Source organism: Canis lupus, chromosome 33 (genome assembly GCF_011100685.1).
Source record: "Canis lupus familiaris isolate Mischka breed German Shepherd chromosome 33, alternate assembly UU_Cfam_GSD_1.0, whole genome shotgun sequence".
NCBI classification, from domain to species: Eukaryota; Metazoa; Chordata; class Mammalia; order Carnivora; family Canidae; genus Canis; species Canis lupus.
Window position 1 is genome coordinate 18,151,325 of NC_049254.1, and position 26,558 is coordinate 18,177,882.

Sequence of the window (26,558 nt, forward strand, 5' to 3'; positions counted from 1 at the left end):
TTAAAAAAAAAAAAAAAGAAAGGTGGGCGGGGGGTTGGGTGACTGGGTGATGGGCACTGAGGGGAGCACTTGGCAGGATGAGCACTGGGTGTCATGCTATATGTTGGCAAATTGAACTCCAGTTAAAAAAGAAAGAAAGATCATGGTTGCCTGGGGTTAGGGGATGGGGTGACTACAAATGCGCACAAGGGGTCTCTTTGGGGTGATAGAATTGTTCTAATGCTAGATTGTGGTGATCATTGCACAACTCTAAAATTACTGAAAACCCATTCAGTTGTATACTGATAATGAGTAGATTTTACGGTCTTAAAATTATACCTCAATTAAGTGTTTTAAAAAGAGCGGCTACCATGACCTGTGCACTGTCAAAACCAAGCAAAACATAGTTCCCAGAATAGGCAAACATTTAGAACACTGTCAGTTAAGTGCCCTAGAGGTGAGCCCAAGGGGTTATGGGAGCAGTCAGGGACCTAACCCAATACTGGCACTCAAGGGAAGTTTCCCAGAGGAGACAATGTCTGGCTGGGAGAAATTGTTCTAGGAAGAGTAGGTGGGAGGATGTGGGTTGCGCAGGGCACATGCTAAGTCAATGACAACAGTATTCATGTCATGGGAGATAGTGCTAAGGCCAATGCCCACCTCGTTTTGAATTTAGCAGGTTTCAGGGAAGTTAAACACTGCAAAAGTCTTCATCTGTTGATTATAACTACCATCTGTCATGAGTCAGGAGCTTTGCATTTGGGAACAACAATCTTATAAGGCAGGATTACAGATGAAGAAACTAGGCAAGGACAGATATTACTTGCTGAGGGTCACTTCTCCAGTATGAGCAGCAGAGCTGGAATCCAAACATATGCCTGAGTCTGAAAGCCATGCTTTTCCCATTCCATTTTCTTTTACCTCTACATAGACACGTGACTATTACTGGTGAGGGATTAATGAGAAGGAGATAGGTTCTGCTGACCTGCTCTAAAGAATTCATAAAACCCTTCTACAAAGAATTTTGCAAATGCAGTTTGACAGGGTCTCAGAGCCACAGCCTTTGTCATCCATCACTGTCCCTAGCACTCTGTATACAGCGGGCAGGCATTTGAAATGTGCCATTTCTCTATTTAGCTTAGGATGTGCAAGTGAAATAATCCTGATTCAAGATAAATTAAAAGACACTGACTTCCTGAAGAACTAGAAAATCATGAAATACCACAGAAATCCAGTCTGCAATGCACAGCCCTCATTAAATGCCTTTGAATAATTTTGCACGATCACACAAAATACTTAAGATGATAATGACCAAAACAGAAACATGATTTCTTTTTTAAAAATGTGTTTAGTTTCTTTCAGAGTTTCGAGAACTGTTCCTTCCCCTCACCTTTGGCTTAAATGTCTACTCCTTATGGGAAATTGTGAGTCGGCTTGGGTGAGGCAAAGACACACATTCTTCTCTAGAAAGAACGGACTTGCATTCCTAGGAGTAAAATAAATTAGGCCCAGTTTCTCTGTCCATTAATTATGTGGAATAAACAGCCTTCCCCTGCTTGGAGAGAAGGACAGGAGACCAGCACAAATTTCCTCCTTAGACTCCGGGGAAAGATCACCTGACTCTCCAGGAGAACGCCTGTGGCCTGAGAGGGCAAGGCTGTGCTGCCAGATGTTTGTAAGAAATCCACCGATAGACACAAACCCGTGAGACCAGCGGCAGAGGACTGCGGCATTGCCGGGGGAGGCTACAGATGCAGCGGAGCACGCGGGAGAAGGGATTTGCATCCATTCCTGCCCCTGGGAAATTTCCCAGCCCTGAAGGCAGCCTGTAGAGTCTAGGGAATGTACTGCCCCCGGGGGTAATTAGGTATTTTAGTTAGAGTCTTAGAACAGGCCAAGAACATCACCCCGGGAGAGGGGGGCGGTAGGAGGGAGGCAAGGCGTGGCCCCGGGGGTCTGGTCAAATGGCACCAGCTGGGATTTCCAAGAGAATGGACCCTCACCACGGCCACTCTACAGGCAGGAGCAACATGCGAACGAGACACGGAGTCGGAAATGTTTTTTTTTTTTCTTTTCTTTTTTTTTTTTTATTCATAGAGACACACATACGCAGAGGGGAAGAGACACAGGCAGAGGGAGAAGCAGGCTCCATGCAGGGAGCCCGACGTGGGACTCCATCCCGGGTCTCCAGGATCACGCCCTGGGCCGAAGGCGGCGCTAAACCGCTGAGCCACCCAGGCTGCCCGGAAATGTGTTTTTGACCTTTACGCGCTTGTGACCAATACGGCTCCTCATCATCCCTCGCTTCCTTATCAAGAGAAGCTTCGTTTTATTAAGGGATGCTGCCGGGTTCTCGGTTAAAACCGCTCAGCCTCCCAGAATCCACTGCAGCTAGGGGAGGCCACGTGATCCCCTTCTGACCAATGGGATGCAGGCAGAGGTTGCTGGCTCGGGCTTGGGGCAATCACGCGGCTCCGGCCTCTTGCCCTTTGCCCTTTCCTTCGCTTCCGGCGGTGAGTGCGGACTTCCGGCCGCCATCTTTCGCCGTGAGGCATGTGGCCGGGTGCACGAGGTACGGAAGCTGCCTACACCCTCGGCGATTCCCCGCGAGCGCTGCGCTGACCCGGGCCTGCCATCCCTGTACTTTCTATTACGGGAGTCGGATTTTTGCTCGAGCCGCTGTAGGTCGGGTCTGCGTTACGTGCAGCCAAACCTAACCCGGAACTGACGGCCATGTGAATCCCGGTAAATTCAGCAGCGATTTCCTGTGACGTGTTAGCCGTGGGACTCCAAAGAGGCGAAACCTGCCACGAGCTAGTGCGGGAGCGAAGGTGACGTAAGAAAACCGGCATCGTGCAGTCGATGTGTTTGAAAACAACGGAGGTTTTGTTTAAAGTATAAAATGGGAAACAGTCATCAACAAGCAAAACCTACTGGGGTGAGTTGTGTGGGATTCTAAATTATTCCCATGCCTTATCGTACACGTGCACATACAGGTGACGCTGATGCGCCCTGAACGTCCACCCTTCACACTAGGGATATAATCCGCCAAACCAGGAAGTCGCAGCCATTTTACCCTCCCTTAAGGACCACTTTACACTTGTTTATTTTCTCTGGTGGGGTCAGAGGACCTGCATGTCTCCTAAGTAAATTTCTCAAGCCTTTGTCAATTCCTGACACACAGGAGAAGCCCCAAGAAGTCCATGGAAAAATAAACCGAGTCTAACCAGCAGTGGTAACAAAGGGCAGTCGCGTCTGAAGCACACCCTGAGGTGAAGGCCAACGGGCAGTAGCGGCATTTTCACCCACTTGCAGCCGCTGCTTCAGCAACTGCTGCCTCTGCCCGGCCCTGATGCGCTCTCCCTCTGCGGCTTCCTCTCTCCCCGTCCTGCCAAACTCCCCATCATACCTCCCTGCGCTCCTGGGTGGCGTCTGTGTCACCCGGCTTCTCACACACCATCTCTCCCTTATCCAGTCATCAGCTAAGGATGATGAATTTTTAAAAGGTTATTTGCTGCATCTCTTGAGAGGGGTTTTATCCAGGATTTTAATTTTTGAAGCTGATGATTGGATTAATTGATATTTTACAGAAACAAGGATAACTTGCATGCATTTATTTATTTATTTATTTATTTATTTATTTATTTAAAGAGAGAATACATTCACCTGGAACAGAGTTTAGGAAGCTTGAAAGGATATGCACAAAGTCTCTCCCTCACATCTGTCTGTCATTTGTGTGTATGTATCCTTGTGGAGCGACTTTATATTCAAGCAAGTATCTATACCTGTTTCCCCATTTTGTTCCATAAAAAGATGGCCATACTTTTTTGTACTTCTCTTTTTTTCCCATTTAATATAGGTTAAAAATCTTTCCTATCAGCACAGGAAAAAGCATGCTCATTCCCTTTGAGCTAAAAAACTGTTCCCTTGCATAAAGGTATCATAATTTAGCCCTCTGTTGATGGACATTTAAGTTGTTTCCAAATTTTATTTTTTTCAATAATGATGTGATGAATAGCATTGTATATGAATCATTTCACAGAAAAGAGTATATTAGGATAAACATAGAAGGGAATAAAAAATAAGCACTTGTGATTATGGTAAGTATTGGGAAATTTCATAAAAGATAGTGTTTTACATTTCCACTTACAATGTATGGCCATGCCTATTTCTGTAAATCCCCACCAATTTAGTTTATCAGACTTTTTGGACTTTGTCAGTTTGATGGTCTCCCAGTATATTTTTAATTAGTTCCCCTTATGAATAAGACTTTTTCATCTTTTTTATTTTATTTTATTTATTCATGAGAGAGAGAGACACACAGGGAGAAGCAGGCTCCATGTAGGGAGCCCAACGTGGGACTCCATCCCGGGTCTCCAGGGTCACGCCCTGGGCTGAAGACAGGTGCTAAACCGCCGAGCCACCGGGGCTGCCCAGATTTTTTCATCTTTTACACATTTCAGAGCTACTTGTATATTCCTTTCTATTAAATATCTATTAATAGCCTTTATTATTTCTTCTATTCGGTTGGTAGTTTTTTTAGTTGATATTTTCCAAGTTCTTAGAAAAATTAAACATTTATCTGTGATACAAGGTACACATTTTCCCCCAGTAGGTCATGTGTCTTTTGATTCTGCTTAACAAATATTTTTTACCTTGCAAAGATGTTTAGTTTAGATGTAGTCAAACATGTGAATCTTTTCATTTCTGGTTTCTAGGTTTTGTTTCATATTTAGAAAGTCCTTCTGTTGGAAGGGCAGTTTTTTTTTTTTACCTTCTTATTCATGCATTATATTACAAGTTAATAAGTTCTTTATCATGTGGCTGTTACAAGTTAGACAATGGCCAAGAATCAAAGATTGGGGGCAGGGAGTGAGTGAGAATCTAGATTCATATTTTCTCTACTTCTGGCTGTATTAGGCAAGAGGACTTAGAGTACTCTGATGTCCACCTCATCTACTTGTCTGCAGTGGGCAAGTGAACATGCCCACAGCTCTGCAGACTGAGTGTATGTGAAAAGAAGATGCTAAAATGCTTTGGTGACATGTGCATAAACATTTGAATTTCTTCTCTTAGCATATCATAGTGTCCTGTCTTGCTGGACATCTAGGTAATGTCTATCTACATATGTTACTGTTTGTCCTCAAAGAAGTTTCTGGCATGGGAGGTATAACAAAACTCATTACAGCTAAAAAAAAAAAAAAAAAAAAAAAAAAAAAAAAATTCTTGCATGCACATTCCTTGGTTGAGCAGGCTTGAGAGAGAGCCAAATTTAGACGTGTATAATGAGGCACCTATAACAAGCTAAGGCCACTCCACCTCTTCCATCCTTCCTTTTCCCCAGCCACAGCCTCCCAGCCCTAAGGGTTCCAGCTCCTTCCTTCAGATGAGGTCATAGTCCCAGGTAGGCACCTGAAGTAGGAAAAGCTGCCCTCCTGCAGCATTGGAAAACCTCCACCAGCCAGGAAGGGCAGTTCTGAAGATGGCAGCATCCAAATTTTTAGAAGCAACAGCCCCTCTCTAAGTGTCCTTACAACACCAGAAGACAAAGAAGCTGGCCACATACAAACCCAAACTCCACATATAAACCAAAGTATCTTGAGGATCACCACTCAGGCTTTTAAGATTTATCTTTGATCTCATTATTTTTAGGGCATTTTGAAACTGTGTCCTTCCTACACACAAGGTTCTAAACTGAGAGTAATGGCCAGAAGCCATTGGGTCATAAGATCACTCTAAGGATATTAGCCTCAGTCATCAGGTGCTCCCAGGGCTCGGGCTGGAGGAAAATAAATGATGGAGCTACTTGGGTCCAGAAGAACAGAGTGATGGGAAGCCACAGAAATCAGAACTAGGAATATGGGTGCCAGGAGGCTAGGGCATCTCAAGTCGGTGTCATTGACTGTATCTCTGTCATAGACAGATTCTTCGGGCAGAGTTAGAAGTGAGGGCTCAGGAATGGAGTAGGTTTATTATACTCATGATAACAGCTCGGTGTGAGAACCCAGATGATGCAGGCCTGGAGATGTTTGTCTGCTGCCCTACATTGTCACCAGCTGGATATGTGATAGAGTCCTTTACCATTTGGAGCAAGGCGCTGGGCTGGCACATGCAACTCCTGATCTCAGGGTTGAGTTCAAGCCCCACATTGGGTGTAGAGGTTGCTGAAAAAGAAAATCTGTAAAACAAAAAACAAAAAAATTGGGAGGGCATCAGTTACCACACAGGTGAGACAAGATTAGCCTAAAATCAGTTTTAAGGGAGCCCCCCTTGTTTCTGAGTTGGGTAGAGGGAAGAGGGGATTCATTTGAGTCAGGGACTCAGGATTGATGAAGAAAATGCTGCGTCCAAAGGAGAAGCAGCTATATCCAAGGGAATTCTAAAGACCAGTCCTTCTACTCTTCCCTGATTTGGGATTCAGATGGTTTGAGGACATTTTCTATTTGAAACTGTGGCAGTTAACTTGAGGCTTAAGTGCAAGTAGAGAGATCAAGAGTCAGGAGAGAAATGGCTCTAAGTTGTGGACTGAAAGGTAAAGGTAATCAGCATGAAAGAAAAAGTGACCATCCATTAATTCGGCCCCTGTTCACTGAACCCTGAGTGCCAGATATTATTTAAGGTGCCAGGGATATAGCAGTGAACAAAACAAAGTCCCTGCTCTCATGGTACCTATATTCAAGTGGTGGTGACAAATGATAAACAAGATATGTATGTATTTTTAAATACATATTTCTATATGTATTTATATATATCTTCCCTCCATCCCTATCTGTTCTCTTTGCTGGCTCTGTTAGTACTTTTGCCTACTGCCAATCGGTAAGTAATGGAGTGGGGATATTATTTGGGATAGGTGGTCCGAATGCTTTGGTGGTTCTGATGTGACATTTGAGCAGAGCTGGAATGAAGTGTCAGAGGAAGCGATGTAAACACAGAGGGAAAAGTGTCCAAGGCAAAGGGCACAGTGAGCCTGGGGACAGGCAGGAATGTGCTGGGTGCCACAGGGAGGTCCCTGTGGCTGGAAGCAAGGGAGTTAAGTGTGGCATCATAAGGGATAAGATGACAGGTTGGAGGAGTGTCGTAGTGCAGGCCACAGGCCTTGCAGACCATGATAAAAGTGTAGGAATTTGTTTTGAGTGCAGTGAGGGACCACTGGAAGATCATATAGTTGTCAGGTTATTGGAGGGCCTGAATGGCACTGTGCCATCATGTAAATGTGATGCTCCAGTGCGGTACTTACCTCTTAGCCTGAGAGATCGTGCCTTCCACACCCCAATCTTGGGGGAACTGGTTGTGCCCTTCAGCCACTGATTGTGTACTTCTGGGCTGCAGCGGGGCCTGAAGAGATGGAGAAAGCCATAAAGGCTGCGAATTGCAGGCAGCTGGGGAGGGATTGCCTTGACCTCCTACTTGAGCTGCATCTTGCACAAGTAAGTGGCTGTTATCCCAATGTTCAGAAAGCAGTTTCTGCTTCCTAGTTCCTAAATTCTTCCTCCTGACCTCTCTGTAAACCAGATTTCTGCTTACCAGAGCTCAGCAGGATACCTGCTATGTCCATCTTCTTCTGCCTAGAACAAAATACCAGTAGGCCCTTCACGAGCTTCTTCCTTATGTAGGAAGTGAGACATCCCCCAAATTCCCCATACAGTTCAAGGACAAGCTTTGTCTACCGGAGTTCAGACTCCATTGGGAAAACCCTGCACTCCACCTGTGATTCAAATGCATTAGCAGATACGCATTACAAAGGAACCCAGATTCCAGAAGCCGATTTCTTTCACAGGTGCCCTTCCTTGAAGCCTTAGAAAATGCAGGCCATCTTATACCATTTGCATGTTGTGTGCATATGTGTGTTTATAACAGTAAGGTTTATTTCTTGCCTTATGTCTGTAGGATTGTGCTGTCCTCATTCTAGGACTGAGACTGAAGGCATAATCCCTGTGTGCAACATACTCCTCCTCCTAAGTATTTCCTACTGATAGTTTTTGGAAAATAGGATGGAACTCTGTGCTTTCTTTTTTTTTTTTTTTTTTTTTAAATTTTTTTTTAAACATTTTTATTTATTTATGACAGTCACAGAGAGAGAGAGAGAGGCAGGGACATAGGCAGAGGGAGAAGCAGGCTCCATGCACCGAGAGCCCGACGTGGGATTCGATCCCGGGTCTCCAGGATTGCGCCCTGGGCCAAAGGCAGGCGCCAAACCGCTGCGCCACCCAGGGATCCCAACTCTGTGCTTTCTTTTGCAGAATAAACCATATTGCCTGTCCCACATGACCATCTCACCCTTATCTCCCTGTTTTGTCTTTATCATAAAGTTCTTGAACCCACACGTCATTATGATATTGTCTGAGACCTAAGAGAAATGAGCTTGAGCCCCAGAACATGAAACAGTATGTTCAGTATAGTCATGTGTGCTGAGTAGAGGTAAATATGCATAAATATTCACCAAAGAGGTGGCATTATGAGTGATTTTTATTTTCATCTTTTTCATGTCTATTTTCAAATTAAAAGATTAATTTAAAAAATCCTTACATACCAACTACCTGGAAATAATGTAAGAAAGTTATAGTCTCAGGGCGCCTGAGACTACCTGGAAATAATGTAAGAAAGTTATAGTCTCAGGGCACCTGGGGTGGTTCAGATGGTTAAGCATCTGCTTTTGGCTCAGGTCATGATCCCAGAGTCCTGGGACCAAGCCCCTTATTGGGCTCCCAGCTCAGTGGAGTCTGCTTCTCCCTCTCTCCCCCTGCTTTTGCTTCTCTCTTTCTTTCTCTCTCTCTCTCTCAAATAAATAAATGAAATCTTAAAAAAAAAAAAAAGTTACAGTCTCAACCTCAGTCTTTTTCATCTAACAACTCTCTATGAGGCAGGGCCTTCTAAGTTCTGCCAACAAGTCCTCTTTCAAATAGAGCACGTGTGTGTGGTAAGCACCCATGGACTGATCCTCTGACCAGCCTCCTTATGTTAGGCACCTGTGTGTGGCTTAGAACCCTTCACATCCAAGAGCATAGAATCGGGAGAGATTTCAGAAATGATCTTGCCTGATTGCCTGCACAGTGCTCAGCTCTCCCTGCCGTATCCCTGACTGGGGCTCATCCAGTCTCTGCTTCATCACATCTCCGGATGGGGAGCACAGGGGCAGGATACCAGTTATTTACGGACACTGGGCTTAGTTAGGAAGGTTTGCCCTGTAGAGTGGAAAGATCTATCCCCCCCTGAACTCCCTCAGGTTCTCAGCCCCAGATCTCGGGCACTTCACAGCTCACGGGAAATAAAGGGGGACATATGGGTAGAGAATGAAGTTCACATTGTTTGTCTTTCTGCTGTTTTGATTTAAGAATCTCTTTTAGTTTATCTTAGTTTCTCATCAGTGCTATCTGACACGACTCAAAGATTTGGCGCCTTCTCTGTGTCTTCTTTCTTATGTCCATGGTTTCTTTCTCTCCTAGGTGAAAGATCGTCAGCTTATTTCTCCCCGCTTCATCCTGGCCACTTTTCTTCAGCAGCCAGCCCTGCACCTTTATGTCCTACACTGTGTCACTGGCTTTCTTTGACGTTCCCCCTCCTGTCTTCCTCACCCTTTTTCCTTTCTTCATCGCTCTTTCCCTTTCAGGGACATAGGAAAATACATTATAGTAATGCACCTCCAATATGTGACTCAAAAATAGTACCTAACTGTAAAACAAGTTTTGGAAAAACAGATTGTTTTGATTTTGTTTTTAGATTTTCAAAGTGATGATTATTTCACTGCTTTTTTTTCATTTTTATTGGAAAACACAACATAAAATTTATCATTTTAAAGTACATAATTCAGTGACATTAAATATATCCACAGTATTGTGCAACCATCACCACTCTCTAGTTCCAGAACTTTTGCATCACCCCAAATGGAAACTCTATGCCCAGTAAGAAGTCCCACCCAATGCTCCCCTCTCCCAGCCTCCGGCAATAACTGAACCATGTCCTGTCACTATGGGTTTGCCATTGCTGGATATTTCATGTAAATAAAGTACAGTATGTGGCCTTTTGTGTCTAACTTCTTTAACTCTGCATAATGTTTTCCAGCATGTTTTATCACAATTGTAGCATGCATCAGTGCTTTTGATGCATTCATTCAGCATGCATTCATTTCTTTGTATGACGGGATAATATTCCACTATGTGAATATACCAGTTTGTTTATCCATTCATTAGTTGATGGATATTTGGGTTGTTTCCATCTTTCAGCAGTTGTGAATAGTGTTGCTGAGAACATTTGTCTACAGGTTTTTGAACTTGAACATATGAACACAAATGCTTTTTTTTTTCTGAAGTATTAATTTTTTTCTCCACAACACAGGCTTGTTTATTTGTTTCTTGCTGGAGGCAGGGATGGGTGTGACGCTACTTTGCTGATGCCCTAAGCAAAGCTCAGCCTGTCCACTGGCAATCTCCCATCTGTTTTCTGTTCTTGTGCCTCTTGATAATGTTTCCCTTCCTCTCTTTTCCCTGCACAAATTTGCATGTGCAACAATTCAGAATTCATACCGGCAAGTGGATTTTCTTCCTCTAGAGGTGTATATGTGTGTTTAATAAGTACAGTGAATATGTATAACTCAGAAAGGTCTTAGGCCTCAGTTCTCAGCTTCCCCTAACAAGGCCCCTTTCCAACTCAATTCCAGGAAAGCAGGCTCCAAGAGCTCAAGCCAGGAGAGGCCTTTCCTCAGGCCTCAGCTCATAAAGCCAAGGTGTGTCTGGGCCCCACAACTCTGTCAGACTTGGAACTTGAGCCTTCACTTGCTGGCTGCTGTCAGAGTTCAGTGCTCCCTGCCAAACCCTTGGAAAGCTAGAGGCCACAGAGAAGAGAGAGGCATCAGATTACTGCCTGCAGAAATGTGGGGGCTGCCCTATCTGACATTCCCCATATACAGTGTCCACACAAGCAACCACAGGCATCATCAGCATTTGGGATCACATCACAAAATGCAGTCTGGTTCTCAAAGATACAGATGCCATTGCTTCTTTCCCCTTTGCCTCCCCTACCTTTCTCCTGGGTTTGCCTCTCACCTCCCTCTCCCCTATCCTCTGTTTTTTTTCAGATCAGTCTCTGTTGATTTCCCCAAATGCTCTCTAGTTCTCTCCTGTCCCTTTGATTTCCTCTCCTCCTTTCATCCTCTAAACTTTTTCTATCCACTCTGTCTCCTTGCCTTTCTCCGTGTGTCTTTCGGATCTGTTTCCTTTGACACTGGTCCCAGGCCCACTGCCAAGTTTCAGACCCATTAGTGAGGTGCCTTGCTGACTGAAACACAAATCAAGACTGATCCGGGTACAATTAGCAGCTGCTCGCACCTCATCTGGAAAGCATTAGCCAGCACTGAGAGGGAGGGAGGGAAATACTGATGCCAAACAGAATAGATCTCCTATTTTGGAACATGAAAGGATCCTGACCCAGTAGATGTGTAACTGAAAAAAAAAAAAGATACGGATAGACAAAGAGGCCCTCCTGAAAGGCAAAGATGAGTGGCCCATTAACTGACTTTGGGTATCCTTCGGCATCTATGCAAAAGATATAGATTTCTCGACATTGGACTCAGGTCTATGACTATCATCCAGGAAAAAGGGCTGTCTGTCCCATTTAATTGGGATAGTCAAACACTTGTGTGACCCACAAGTTTTCTGCTTCTGCTGCATATTGTGTTATCTTCATACTGCTAGAGGTCTAATGTGCTCTAAGAATCACCTGGCACTGAGTTAAAAATACAGATTTGGATTCACTAGGACTGGGGAGGGGTCTGAGAGTCTCCTTTATAACAAGCTGGTGGTGAACCACACTTTAACAAAGGCTCTAGGACAGTTCAACTCTTATGGCTTTGGTCAAATGCCTCTGCTACGGCTTCTCCCAGTACCCTTATCCTCCCCTTTTTTAGAACTCAGAATTATAATTAAGGATAAGTGATGTAATTAGCTGTTTGATGCCTATCTTCCCAACTCAAATGCAAGCTGCCCAAGGGTAAGAACCAGGCCTGTCTGGTTCACCTCTGCATCCCCAGTACCAGCCCAATGTGTTGCATATAGTAGGTGTTCAGTAAACATTTCACAAGTGAATGACCCAGCTTAATCCCCCAAAGCCCTCAAAAACCTCTCCTCTTTATGAAAGCCTTCCTAGTTTAGGAGTCCTTATTTGTATCTGCCTGGTGGCATTTGATGATTTCCCATGTGATTAAGCCCTGCAGCTAGATCATTAGCTGCTTGAAACTGAGACTTTATCTTCTGAGTTTCTGAACTTTTTTTTTATGTCCCTTGGAGAAACCTCCATCCCCCTCACTCCCACCCCATCTTAGTACTGGCTTGCTCTAGTAGGCATTTAGTGTTGGTTGATTGAGAGACCCTAGGATGATGCCAAGTTCTATTTAGACCTCAATTATAATGCCCAAAGGGTGGCTGAATTTTGGCTGGGCCCAAAGCCAAGGTTTTACATGCCCCAGTGGAAAAACCTTTAATACTACCTAACACATTCATAGAGTGGGAAGGCTGAGACATTATGTGTACACAAAATCAAGAGATGTAATATTGTGAGGCTCCCAAAGCAGTTATAAATCAAGCCACTCCAGAGGGTTGACTGCACAGCTGTGGCCATTACGTCACTCCTATTTTCTCCACTGAAGATGATGGCTCACATTGCAGGGCTTTACTTGCAGGGGTGGGGGCCGTTCTTTTCCAGGATTAGGCAGACCATTTATCTTGGAAATAACAGAAATCTGGCTCACAGCATCCTGCTGTAGATAGAAGAGCCTGATTTTGTTTGGGATTCATCAAATGTCCTAACTATTTTTCAAACATTGAGGTCTTCATGAAACCTAGGGTGCTTTTGTCAAGCACTTTCCCCTCGTAATTTTAAAATGTGTGTATTTTAAGGGACATTTAATGCATGTGTTTTTGATTTATTTACCCTTCAATCATCAAAATACTGTTATGCAAGACCTGTTTGATGTCTAAGAAACTTTATGAGCATTATTTGTATGTTTAAAAACCTTGCTTTCAGGGTAAAAAACAGGAAGTTGTGTTTTTCCAAAAACACATTGCCTTTAACACAAAAAGATTTGAGGTCCTTTCCAGAATCTTAATTTCCCAGGCTCAAGGGGTTTAGAGCCAGTACAGCCCAAGCTCACATCCCTGTCTCTTCAGGGAATGAAAGCATAGCTGGAAGTCCCAGGCTTGGCAGACACAGGCTGCCACACTTGATGGGAATTTGTGACCTTTCCAATACCCAACGGTGACAAAGTTTAATCTGTCTGGAGACTTCCAAGCATATTTTACAACCAGTACCCCAGATGTATGTTCAGTGTGTATTCTGTAAAATGCCAAGCTGTGGCCTGATTATCTTCTTAAGCAGATAAGGCATAAATCTCAGGGTGTTAGAGACAGCTTTTGAAGTTTGAAAGTATTTGGCAAAGAAAATCCTCCAGAATGCAGCTCAAAGATGTAATTGTATTGGGTGTATTTTCAGCGATCTAACTGATCTCAGGATGGGACATGAGGCACAGAATGTCAGATATCCCAGGTGGTCTTTTAAGGCCCTGACCCAAATTGGCCCTAAAAACTGAGAGCTACCACTTTGGTCTCTGAGTTCTGATACATGTACAGGTAAAATGGATAGAGTGGGTGAAATTCAAAGCAATGATGATGGATAAACACACAGTTTGTATGTGATATCTTGTAGAAACACAATGAGTGAGCAATAGAAGATATAAGAAGAGATTCTGGTGGAAGAAAAACTGCAGTGTGCCTAACACAAAGGAGAAACTCTGAACAGTTACTGAATGAGGAGTGACTGCATTTTGCTGAGAACAGATAACAGGAAATCTGGACTCATGGCTGTCAATTCAAATTTTCTTACCTGTTCCAATGCAGTGACATGGTAGTTTAGGGTAACAGAACAGAAAATGCTGCTGGGCAGGGAGCAGTGGCCTATGGAAGCGGTAAGAAGCAGAGGCATAGGGAGGCTGATGTTCCCCAGGCCACGTGGCCAGCCTCCCCATTATCCTCTTCCTCTGCAGCCTTGGAGCCCAGCCTAAAAGAAGAAACAGAGCTTTGCCTGGGGATTGAGTCTCCCAGGAATGATACTCAGCATCTGAGTTAATCACTCAGCAGATATCACTGAAGGGCCAACCATCTGTCCAGCGTGACGGCCATCCCAGAGCCACAGTGGTGGCAAAGATGCAGTCCCCCAGCCCCCTCAGAGTTCACAGTGTGGCAAAGGCAAGTGGCCAGCTTCCTGCCTGTCCAAGATTCAAGTGAGTATGGATGGAAACAGCAGGACAGAGGAGAGATGAGCAAGAGATGGAATCAACAGCACTACCCCTGAACAGATGTGAGGGGCAAAGGAAAAGGCAGCATTAATAACATCATTAACATTTCAGGTCTCAGCTTCCCAGAGGATGGTGGTGAGACTAGCACAAATGGAGATTATGGAGGAGAAAAGCAGTTGAGAGGGAAGATGCCAGGGTCAGCTTGAAACCTACCTAAGTCTGGTGGGACATCTCTCTAAAATGGCACTGGGGAGACTTTTCTCTGTATATTTTGGGCGAGAAAATGGCTGCCTCAAAGGTTCCTACACCAGCAACAAAATGGAGAGGAGAATGAGCTTAAAGGGGCTCCATTCTTGACTGATGTGCCACCCAGAGACCAGCAGAAACAGTTGGCTCTCTTGGCCTGGGACATGCCTAGATCAGAATTAGCACAGCAGTCTGCCTCCCTTCTGATCACCATAAATGTTCTTAGGATGAAAGAAAAGAGCAATCTCACACTCCATTAAGTAGGTCAGATGTGTGTGCTTCGGTGGGTAGTGGTGAATCTACATATGGAAAAATGTATTCAGAAATGCCTGACTCCAGCACTGAAATTCCATGGCACACATGGAAGGAATTGAGGAGATAGCCAAACTGACAAATATTCCACCCACGCTGTGTAATATGGTGTCCTGATGCATTTGGAAACTGAAGAGTAACATAACATGGTGGGAAAAACCTCCATAGCTTAACTTGGAGACCTTGAACAAGACTACATTCTTTACAGGATTTCTGTATCACTAAGAACTTCGTCAACTCCTCAGTATTCTGCAGAGTAACCATAGACGATCACCTCTGGCTATCTAGAATGCTTTGGCACATTCATTGTTTTGAAGAGCTAAATGTTTCAGAGAGCAAAGGGTTTATCCTTTAAGCGCCTAAACTTTATTTCCGTGATTTGGCATGAAATCTTTCCCTAAGGTATATAACTTTTCTTCTTACATGTGAACTTAATTTCACTCGAAGAATGCCAGTTACAAACTATGCTCTAATAAGAAATGTGCTGGATTGCAAGTTCCTTGAGAAATAAGTACATGCAAAAACTGGTGAAATCCAAAGGTCTATAGTCTATTTAATGGCATCACACTGATGTTCATTTCATCACTTTGATAATGGATTTTACTTATGTAAGATGATATTGTTGGTGGAAGCTGAGAGAAGGCTACATGGGAACTATTTCTGCAGCTTTCTGTGAGTCTAAAATCATCCAAAATAAGGTTTTTTTAAAAAGTACCTTGATTCAATGATCAAGTAGATGAAAAGAAGAAGGAAAAAAGGAAGGGGGAGGGAGAGAAGGAAGGAAAGAAGGAAAGATGGTGGGACTTGGGACCTTTAGAGACCTAAAAAGATATATGGGAGAGAGTGTGGAGTATCAGAAATGTGGAGGCTTTATAGGCAGGCAGGCTCTGAGGTCATACCCCCTTCCTAGCTTTGTGACAGATTTCTTAAACTCTGTGAACCTTCATGTTTACCTTTGTAATATCAAGGATAAACATACACCCTGCAGAAGACTGCTGTGAGAATTAAACAATATGCCCATTACACCCAATAGATGATGCATCACCCAGTGGATACTCAACGAATTACCGTGTTCGAAGTGCCCCTTAATAATGTGTGGTTATAATTCTCTGTCTTGTTTCTGTAGCTCTGATTACCAGTCATCGGGATTCAGCCCTCACACTGAGTACTCTCTGCATGCTTCCCTGTTTAATTGGCTGCTCCTCATCTGCTGTGAGCTTAATATAGTTCTATATACAGTATTAAATAGGCTCAAAAAGAGAATCTCATCTGTGAGTTGAGTATTTTTGTTTCAGCCCACAGACATTAATTTTAGCTGCTCAGAAACCTTTTCCTTTTGGCTTTCCAATTTGGGGCTGAGTTCCAGATGAATGAGATCACAATATTAATAATAACCACCATTTATTGATCATTATAATGCTAACTGGGCTGTTTTTTACATACATTATCTCATTTAATTCTCAACACTACTGTATGAGGTAACTATTTTAGTCACTCACTGGAGAGTGAGAATGTCATTCCTTGTCTGAGGGTCCAGAGTTAATTGTCTCCACAGCTGACATCACACGACCTGGCTAACCACAGAGCCCAGGCTCCTGTCACAGAGGATACTATAACAGCTTCCTATTCCTTCATCGCCATCGAAAGTGCTTTTAAATGGCCCACTCAGTCCTTAGAGTGGAAACTAAGCCCCTTTGGTGGAGAAGCTAAAGGGGAGGGGAGTAAGAAGGGAGGAAAAGAAATTAGTAACCAAGAATCTAGCTCTTTAAAAAACTTGGGAAGACAGCAGTATTGGAAACAGTCCTGTTTTATACTGTGTGTTGAGTGTTTTAGTAAAAACAAAAACAGGGTTTCCGCAAACTGCCTAAAGAAAGAAAACTTTCTTAGAGAAGGTTTCTTCCTTCTATATCCTGAGACCTCTCATCTCCTATGCTGAATCTACCTCCTCAGGCACAGCACAGCCAGTCAGGAAACATCTCTCACAGGACATGAAGCTGTAGGATTTGAATTACATAATTTCTCTCTCTCTAGGCAGTCTCTTGGGAATTGTCTACTATGCATTTTGAAGACTTCTTGTGTTTGGTGAGAAGACATCTGAAGAAATGCTAATGATCTCACCAGACATCTGTATGTGTTCATTGCTCAGAGCTTAAGCCCACAATGGGAGCCATGCTGGTAGACACAAAAGAAGGAAAAGAAGGCAGAGCATTGGGCTAAGAGGCATGGCATGGAGAAAATATGCCTATTCCATAAGAGCAGAGGCCAGAATCCAGCAAAGTTTCAGACCTAACAGCTGTAAAGTCAGAGGAGTCCTCAAACAGAAAAGGTTGCTGGGCCTTGGCACATATTTTGCAATGGGTTGTGGTGTGAGGGATGTTTGGAACAACTGTAAACAGGAACTGCTGTGTCCTTATTAGGAATAATCACTTCTTATTAGGCAGAGAAATGGCTGTTGACACTGCTTGTGACCCCCTTCCTCTCTCTGGGCCCCAGCCTATCCTCCCCATTGCTTCTGTAAGAACCCACTGAGGCTGTACATTATGATCACTCTTGGAGATTGCTGCTCGGCAGGGCCCAAGAAAAGAAAAAGCCAGAGATTCCATCTGGCTGGGTCCACCTTGATCCCAGCTGCTCACAAGAGCTGTTTATTCCTACCAACACTGAGCCTAGTGTGGCCCTCCTCCCTACAGGGTGGCCTTAAGAGCTGTCCAGCAGGCCTGGCAAATTTTGTCAAAGCCAGAACACTGGGCAAGATTTCAGGGGGGTGGGTCTGAGTGCTCAGCAGCCTGGATTTAGAGAGGCAAGAGCTCAACAGAAGGTAGAGGCTATGAAAAGAACAGGTTGGTGCCTCAGCTTCCTTGATGGCAAGGGCATATAAACTGTCAGGTGCCAGTGCCAGAGGTCATTGCCCAGGGGTCACTGATCCAGTATCATCTCTACATAGGTAGTTCAAAGTATAGGCTGTGGTGACAGACAATATGGGTCAAAATCTGGCTCTGTCTCTTTTTAGATGCATGTTACAGGGGGATAAAGTAAGACTTGGCAAGTAGCTGAATGAGAGGAAACAAAGAGCCTTTTAGAAGTCTAGGCATAGGCCAGACTATCTCAGAGGAGGTGAAGGTCATTTATAAAAATTTGAGATTAAGGAGACAGCAAATTTAAAGATGACTGTGAAGTCAGTTTTTCACATTTTGAGTTTCAAGAGCTACTGAAATAATCAAATGAAAATGCCAAGTAGGAAGGACGAAAAAATGAAATGGGAGTTTAGGAGAGAGGTTAGAACTAGATTCTTTTTGGGCAGCCCAGGTAGCTCACTGGTTTAGCGCCACCTTCAGCCCAGGGCCTGATCCTGGAGACCTAGGATCAAGTCCCACGTCGGGCTCCCTGCCTGGAACCTGGTTCTCTCTCTGCCTGTGTCTCTGCCACTCTCTCCTCTCTCTGTGTCTCTCATTAATAAATAAAACTTTTTTAAAAACTAGATTTTTTTCATCATTGATCATGCACAACCCTACTTTATTTCGTGTATTTTACCTTTAGCAATATAATGAACACTATGAACTTCTAGCCCATCTAATCATTACCAGTAACCTACACCTACTCAGGTGTGCATCCATATCCCATTCTTCCACCTCAGAGGAAACCGTGATCGTGAATCCTTGTCTAGAATTCCTTTGCCTTGTTTTATATTTTATTGCATATATATTCTTGTATAAAAAATAAATTGACTTTGCTTGTTTTTGAACTTTATAAAGAATTAATACTATAGTGTCTTTTGGAACTTGCTTTTGTCACTTAATCTTATGTCACTGAGATTCATACATGTTATGTGTAGCTGAGCATCATTAAGTTTCACTACTATATAACATTTCATTGTGCAAAAATTCAGTTTGTATTACCTAGTGTCATTGGGCATATAAATGTTTCCAGTTTTTTTGCTATTCTGAACAGTGAGCTATGAGCCTTTTCTCATGTGTCTCCTGGTGCATAGGTGTAGAATTACTCTTGGGCTTATACTGAGGAGTGGAATTGCTGGGTCATATAGCATACAGATGTTCAGCTCTTCAAGATAATGCCAAAGTATTTTTCAAAGTAGTTGTGCTAATGAGATGAAGATTGGAGAGGTATAATTAGGGCAACTATTAGTCATAGAAGCAGTTGACTTTGTCCAGGGAGATAGTATAAAGCAAGAAAAAAAGAGGATTATAGTCTGATTCATAAAAACATGTACACTCAAGTATTCATAGGAGGAAAAGGAGCCAGATAAGGAAACAGAAACGGGTGTCAGGAGCAACGGGTGCTGGTGGTGGCGGGGAGCACTACCAGGAAAGAAGAGACCCAAGTACTCCAAAAGAGAAGAGTTCCTTAAAGACTGGGTAACCAACATCAAAGGATGCTGCAGAGATGAAAAGGATAAAGGTAAAGAAAAGGTCAGTGATCTTTAAGAAGCTATTTGTGGTTTTGTTGACTGCTGAGGGTAGATGCCAGATTTCAGGAGATTTACAGGTAAGTGTGGAGGGTAGAGAAAAATACTGTAATTATAAATACCATTTGGACAAGTTTGACAGTTGTGAAGTAGATGTAGAAAGTTAGAGAAGATAATAGAGCTGAGACATGATTTTTTATTTTTTAAGGATGGGAAAGACTTGACATGTTTACAGATTCAGAAGTAGAAGCCAATGGAAAGGAAGAGATTGAAGCAGTAAGAGGTTCATTGTAGAGGAAAGTCTTTTAAGGATTGGGAGAGAATAGAATCTAAAGTGCAGATTTGTTCTTACCAGCTCTATTTCTCTGAGAGAGGGAAGGTTTTTTTTTTAAAAGCTTTGAAATGCATCAGAAATTACCACCATCATGGCAACTAACATTTTTTGAGTGCAACATTAAAAGATCCTTTCCTAAGCATTTAACACATGCTATCTATCTTGTCTAATCCTTGGAACAGTTCTATGGCATGGGTACTTTTTATCATCTCTGTTATAATTTCCATTTTACAGAAAAGGAAACCAAGACCTTGCAATATGACTAGACCAGGCAGCAGATTGAGGCCACGTGCTCTGAATTATTAAACACAAGCTGGGAATTAGGAAAGTGGAACAAGCTTATGTGAGATGGCAAAAGGTTTAGGGTTGAAGGAAATCAGAGATGTAAGAAGAATGGAAGAGGTTCAGACTAGGCATCATTGGTAATATGATAAGGAATTGGGGGAAGAGGAAAGAGAAATAAACATATGGAGCTTCTGTTTCAGCCTAAGTGCTAGGCCCTTTACATACATTGACTTATTTCAATAGAAATAAATAGAGAACTAAGAAGTAGCAAGGGCCCAGTGGAGATTAGGAAACATCCAAGTGTAATGGAACTACACAGTCTGGATTTTCTCCAGTATGCTCAAATGCCAGGAGCGGGAATAGGAGGACCACGCAGTTGAGCAAGGGTTGGGGATATACATAGTGTAAGCCAAAAGGCAATAGGATCGATGAGACCAAAGAGAATCACTTCCTGGCTAATGTGGGGACCTCGTGGGGAGGAAGACAAAGTCATGGGGGCAGATGAACTGAAAGGGAGGGGAAGATAAAGGGACTGAATTTCCCAAAGCGGGACAGAGCCAGTTTAGCACTGGCATGAATGGGAGAGAGTGGGAAGTGAGAGCGTGAGGCACAGCGGCGTTCCTGGTTTGGGATCTTAAAGACTGAGCAGTTGAGTGCTGAGCAGTTTGCAGTGTGGTCCGGGGTGGGGCTGACAGAGAATAGAATTTAAGTGAAGATCACTGAGACTGGGAAACCAGAAGCCTGGGCTATGCACTTTTTAGTTTATGTTATATAATCTTCATGACCACCAGTGAGGTAGGTGTGACTAGAGACATTACATTGATAACCAAACTGAGGCTCCCCTAACTGGGAGGAAGTGCTGGGATTTGAATCGAATCTTCTGTGCCTGCAATTCCTACTCACTATCCAAGACTCAGTTCAGATGTCATCTGTTAAAACTGAGCCAGGTGCCCTTCTGGGATTTCATGAATCTTTCTATCCCCTCGTATTGCAATTGTTCATTTATCTGTCCTTCATTAGTATATAGGATGATGACTATATTTCCAGTGCCTGGTACCATTTCTGGTCCAGAATGGGCTCAGTAAAAGTTTATGGAAATAATGTATTTGAAAACAATAGACTGAGACATACAAGCCAGGAGTCTCTATTTCTAACATTTGGACTTAAAGTCCTGGTAAGTTTGGTTTCAGAAAAAAAAAAAAAAGATTATAAAAATAAGATCATTGTGGCTAATAGAAGGGCAGCCAAGAGAAGCAATGAGAAGGGGGCCTGGGAAGGAGTGGGCTTATCTGGATAGGAATGCATTAATTAATTAATCAAAAGCCCAGTTTTCTGGGAGGCCACCAGATACAACTGAGTTTATCCTACCTCCATCACTCCCCTCCTCACCATAGCCTGACCCCAAAAGAAGGTAGAAAGGTTATTCCCCCTCTTCTACTTGCCCACCACAGCCTTGCTTCATTCCACATTCTTCATACCAACCTTTCCTTTCGCTGCCCCTGAGCTCCTCCCTTCACATGCGCCCCCTCCCCCGCCCCCCCCCTCCCCACCCTGCCATACACACACACTCACTCATGTCATTCCATCCCCAGATGAGCATCTCTGCTTGTTCTCTTCCTGGCTGCAGCTCCTTGCTTTCCCAGACTGAGAGAAGAGAAAGCCTGTTTTCAGTTAAGCTTTGGTCACACACAGATGCCTTTTCCATTACTCTTGTTTTTCCTCTTGAAGTGTAACATTTCTAATTAACTCTCCACAGGGGAGGAGGCCCTGTGTTAATCAGCCCCACGTGAGGAGGGCAGGGTCCTTAGAGGCCAACCCCAGGTTGACTATAGCCAACCCCTGAGCAGGCTGCAACAGGAGCTTCCTTTGCTTTGGGGTAGGGATGGTGACCCTGTGGACACAGTTTGAAGGCATGTCACAGGCTTGCCCACCTCTGTGGCTAAGATCTGTGAAATGGACACTCTTCCAAGCTTCTTTACGGACTTTTGACAGCCCGAAGACACCAAGTTAACCTTGTCTAAGGACATGGAATTTATCTTGGTTTATCTTAGAACCTAGGGGAAGAGTTAGAAAATAAGGAGCATAATTGGAGTTGTAAAATCAAAAGGATCTCCTCCTAGATCTCTACTTTCGTAGATGTCTAAAGCACAATTTCCCCCACAAATGAGGCTATTACTGAAAATGTTATGGAGAGTTCATATTACTGCCCATGTGATATAAGAAAATACACAAAGTTGCTTTGAAATCTGGATGCTGAGCAGTTGCCTTAGCTCAATTATTAGACCCCATGGATTAGCCACACAAATTCAAACTTGGGCCTCCAGAAAATGAAATTCACATTTCATAGATTCTAAAGGTTGGCCACAATTGTAAAAACTGCAAGTACTTGTGAACGTCAAGCATTGGTTGTGATAAGTCTTTGGTGTGATTTTTATGAACTATGGTAGGCCAGGAATTGTGCTGGGGGCTTGGCAGTCACTGTGAAGTTTGCCAGGTGAGTAATCGCCATGATTTTGTGTTGGACCCAGGACCACTGTGGGGAAACCCCACCTGTGCAGAGGGCCTGGATTCTGCGTCTTTGCCTAGTTGGAGCTGCACTTTGGGAATCCTTGATACTGGGTGTCATGGGCTAGAGATTCACCAGATTCACTCTGGGGCTGGAAAGAGGAATTGAAGCAGTACCCCTTCAGCAGCAGAAGGACAAAAGCAATGGGAACTGGGGTGTGGGAACAGCAGGGGGATAGGAGGAATTGGTTTGACTGGAGGGACTGCAGAGTCTTGTCAGATTAGAGGCCCAGAGAACTCTGACAAGCGAAGGACACGGGCTGTTTATAATCATTAGTTAAGTAGGCTTGATTACACCCTGAAAGCTCTGGGCCCCCCCCCCCCTCTCCAAGGCACCTGGGTCCAATTACCTCAGGGCCCATCTACCTAGAAGAGAAGTGGCATATGGCTCTGATTCGCAGCTTGACTTCACTCTCTCCAGACACTCATCCTCTTTCTGACATGAATTTAAGGGAATACAGGTGGTAGAGGGGGCCCTGGCTATTGACACATACCCTCTAGAAATATCTCACTGTTTTATGTTTACATCTGCCTTAAGTTTGATCACCAGCAACTTATTTCTGTGCACAGTTCACCCTGCAGCGATGACTACACAATGAGATGCTATTCCCCCCCAGTTTTATTGAGATATAATTGACATATAACATTGTGTAAGTTTAAAATGTACAGTGTAGTAGTTTGATACATGTATATATTGTGAAAGGATTACCAAAATAAGGTTAGTTAAGAGATTCATCACCTCACATAGTGACATTTTTGGGTGTGCTTGTGTGTTCTGTGAGAACTTTCAAGATTTACTGTCTTAGAAGCTTTCAGGTATACTATACAGCACTGTTAACGGTAGTCACCATGCTGTATGTTAGATCCCCAGGACTTACTCATCTTCTGACTTGCAGTTTGGACCCTTTGACCATCTTCACACATTATTACTCCTTCATTACCCTCACCCCTATGCCTAGGCAACCAATCCACTCTCAGTTCCTATGAGTTCAGTTTCTTTATATTCCCATGTAAATGAAATTATACCTGATTTGTCTTTCTCTCTCTGACTTATTTCAGCATAATAATGCCTTTAAGATTCATCATCCTCATTGTCTTAAATGGCAGGATTTCCTTTTTATGGTTAAATAATATTCCAGTGTGTATGTGCGTTTATCACATTTGCCCCATTCATCTCTAGACAGATACAGGGTGTTTCTGTGTCTTAGCTATTGTGAATAATGCTGCTGTGAACACAGGCGTGTAGATATCTTTTAAAGATAATGATTTCATACCCTTCATTTTTTATTTTATTTTTAAATTTTTTTTTATTTATTTATGATAGTCACACAGAGAGAGAGAGAGAGGCAGAGACATAGGCAGAGGGAGAAGCAGGCTCCATGCACCGGGAGCCCGATGTGGGATTCGATCCTGGGTCTCCAGGATCGCGCCCTGGGCCAAAGGCAGGCGCCAAACCGCTGCGCCACCCAGGGATCCCACCTTTATTTTTTAAAAGTATTTATTTGAGCGTGAGCAAGCATGAACAGGGGGGAGGGGCAGAGGGAGAAGCAGACTCCCTGTTCAGCAGGGAAGCCTGCAGTGGAGCTAGATCCCAGAACCCTGAGATCATGACCTGAGCCCAAGGCAGTCACTTGATCAACCAACTGAGCCACCCAGGCACCCTCCTTTTCTTTTCTCTTTTCTTTTCTTTTCTTTTCTTTTCTTTTTTCTTTTCCTTTCTTTTTCTTTTTCTTTTTCTTTTCTTTTCTTTTCTTTTCTTCTTTTCTTTTCTTTTTTTCTTTTTCTTTTCTTTTCTTTTTTCTTTTCTTTTCTTTTCTTCTTTTTCCATTTCCTTCAGATATATACCCAGAAGTAGGATTATTCAGTAGTTCTATTTTTAATTTTTAAAGGAACTTCCGTACTGTTTTTCTGAGTGACTGCACCAATTTATATTTCCACCAACAGTGCTCGAGGGTTCCCTTTTCTCCATCTTTTCACCGATGCTTGTTATCTCTTGTCTTTTTGATAATAGCCATTCTGACAGGTGTGGGGTGATATCTCACTGTGGCTTTGATTTGCATGATTTGATAATTAGTGATGTTGAGGATCTTTCCATGTACCTATTGGCTATTTGTATATCTCCTTTGGAAAATTTTTCAGATTCTTTGCCCATTTTAAAAATCAGACTTTTTGTGTGGTTTTTGGTTTTTTGGGTATTTTAGCTATGGAATTGTATGGCTTCCTTATATGCTTTGAATATTAACCCCTTATATACAATTTAGAAATATTTTCTCCTACTCTGTTAGGTTGCCTTTTCATTTTGTTGATAGTTTTCTGTCCTGTGTAGAAAGAAGCTCTTCAGTTTGATGTAGTCCCACTTGTTTATTTTTGTTTTGGGTACTTGTGCTTTTGGTGTCATATCCAAAAAATGATTGCCAAAACCAATGTCAAGGAGCTTTTTCTCTCTGTTCTAGGAGTTTTATGGTCTCGGGTATTACATTTACATCTTTGATCCATTTCAAGTTAATTTGTGTAAGTGGTGTAAAATAAGGGTCCAGTTTCATTCTTTTGTGTGTGGATTATTTTAAGGATACAAATTTAAATCTTTAGGAAATAGAAGAGTGGACTGGGCAATATACAGTGCATATTCATTGTGTTCAGATCACATGAATGGGCACTTTGCAGACAAAATAGAAAAATATAGTCTGAGATGTTAGGGTGTAAACTTTCTAAATGAAAAGACAACTCACTCGTGGAAAGTATAATTAGATGCTTAAACATGGAGACTTAGGGAGGGCATCTGGATCTCCTTTTGATATGCTAGTTAGAGAAAGATTCTCTGAAATGATACATTTAAGCAAAGATCTAAAATATAAAAAAGAGCCAGCTTTAGAAAGAACAGGTGGAAATACTTTCCAGGAGAGAAACCAGAATGTGCCAAGTTCCTGAGGTTGAAAAGAGTTTGTTCAAGGAAGTTAAAGACCAGTGTGATTAAAGTTTGTTTTCCAAAACATAATGAGTTAACATTATATGTAAAATTTTGTTTACTGTATTTTTACTTAATATAAAAATGCATTTTCTGTGTTTTTTCAAAAATACAGTTTTAATGATTTAATTCCATTCTATAAATAATATAATATGCATAATTATACTCTTCAAAAAACAATGTTTCCAGCTTTTTGCTTTTACAAATAATGGCAACATAGGCAGCTTTATACGTAAATACATAAATATACATATATACATAAATATTTGCCTGAACTTTTTTACTTTTCCCTAGGAAAGGTTGCCAGGAGTGTAATAACTATTTGGTAGATAAACATTTCAAAACCAAATTTCTCTCCAGAAAGTTGACCTATACTACTCTTTCATCAGCAGTATATGGAGTCCATTCCAGAGGCATTGATAATTTGAGCAGGATTTTAAAAGGTTAACTATTAAATAGAAATCTTCTGTTATTAACTTTAAATTACTAAGGAATGTTAGAATAGAAGTTGCTTCAAAGTGTATAAACTCAAGGTGCATGAGTGGCTCAGTTGGTTAAACATCTGCCTTTGGTTCAGGTCATAATCCCAGGATCCTGGGTTTGAGCCCCAGGTAGGGCTCCATGCTCAGTTGGGAGCCTGTTTCTCCCTCTGTCTTTGCCCTTCCTCCCCACCACTTGTGCTCTCTTGCACTCTCAAATAAATAAAATCTTTTAAAAAAGTAAACTGAAATATATGTGTAAATAAATCAGTATAAGATAAAAGTGGTATCTCAATACATGGCTTTGGGAAAATTGTTTATTTGGAAAAAAAATTACCTCCTTACCTCATACCATATTCTGAAATGCATTCCATGTGGATTAAAGAGGCAAACATAAACAATAAAGGGAAACTAAAAAAAACTCTAAGAAAATATAGTGTATATTTATATCATAAGAGAAAAAGCAAAAAAGTCAAGAAAGAAAGCAGAAAGGAAAAAATTAGTAGATCTAATTGCATACAAATTCAGAACTCATCTATTTCAAAAGTCCCATCAACATAAGTTCAGCCTCTGAGAATAAAATAGTACACTAGAAGGTTTCTTAACAGAAACCGTTAACATACAGTGAGTGCTTGCCGGGTACTGGCTAAATACTTAATTTGCCTTTTATCATTTAGTCCTGCAAAGTG

The 26,558-nt window shown here is 42.6% G+C and overlaps 1 protein-coding gene and 1 long non-coding RNA gene across 3 annotated transcripts in view; one reads left to right on the plus strand and one right to left on the minus strand.

Moving 5' to 3' along the window:
* Positions 1-2,543: 2,543 nt before the first annotated feature.
* BOC (BOC cell adhesion associated, oncogene regulated) overlaps positions 2,544-26,558 on the plus strand; it is a 121,737-nt gene continuing 97,722 nt past the window's right edge. For both annotated transcript variants that reach the window (XM_038582827.1, XM_038582829.1), the window contains exon 1: positions 2,544-2,917. The gene's annotated coding sequence lies outside the window, so the exon portion shown is untranslated. The remainder of the gene's footprint in view (positions 2,918-26,558) is intronic.
* Positions 3,637-21,566, minus strand: LOC102152218. Its single transcript, XR_005383329.1, has 3 exons — positions 21,433-21,566; positions 7,217-7,314; positions 3,637-6,157 (listed from the first exon to the last, which is right to left on the minus strand). It is a non-coding gene; the product is annotated as an uncharacterized LOC102152218 (long non-coding RNA).